The sequence below is a fragment of the Haliaeetus leucocephalus genome, unplaced genomic scaffold (assembly GCF_000737465.1).
Source record: "Haliaeetus leucocephalus isolate CR32 unplaced genomic scaffold, Haliaeetus_leucocephalus-4.0 Scaffold668, whole genome shotgun sequence".
NCBI classification, from domain to species: Eukaryota; Metazoa; Chordata; class Aves; order Accipitriformes; family Accipitridae; genus Haliaeetus; species Haliaeetus leucocephalus.
In genome coordinates, this window is record NW_010973104.1 from 1,574,907 (window position 1) to 1,575,153 (window position 247).

At 72.5% G+C, this 247-nt stretch overlaps 1 protein-coding gene across 3 annotated transcripts in view; it reads left to right on the top strand.

Moving 5' to 3' along the window:
- Window positions 1-6: 6 nt before the first annotated feature.
- ANKRD11 (ankyrin repeat domain 11) overlaps window positions 7-247 on the top strand; it is a 158,880-nt gene continuing 158,639 nt past the window's right edge. For all 3 annotated transcript variants that reach the window (XM_010579566.1, XM_010579565.1, XM_010579568.1), the window contains exon 1: window positions 7-99. The gene's annotated coding sequence lies outside the window, so the exon portion shown is untranslated. The remainder of the gene's footprint in view (window positions 100-247) is intronic.

Genomic DNA, 247 nt, shown 5'->3' on the forward strand with positions numbered 1-247 from the left:
CCTCCCTCCCTCTCCCCCCCGCCGCCTCCTCTATGCGGCGGAGCCGCAGGCCTCGCTCCCCCGCGAGGCTGCCTTCGGCCCGCTGAGCCCGGAGCGCCGGTAAGGGGCGGGGGGGGGTGTGTGTGTGAGGGTAGAGGGGCTGAGAGAGGGGGTACCGGGAGTGGAGGGGGGGTGTGTGCGGGGGGAGAGGGCAGTACGGGGTCGGGCTGAGGGGAGAAAGCGACTTACCGGGGTTGAGAAGAGGATG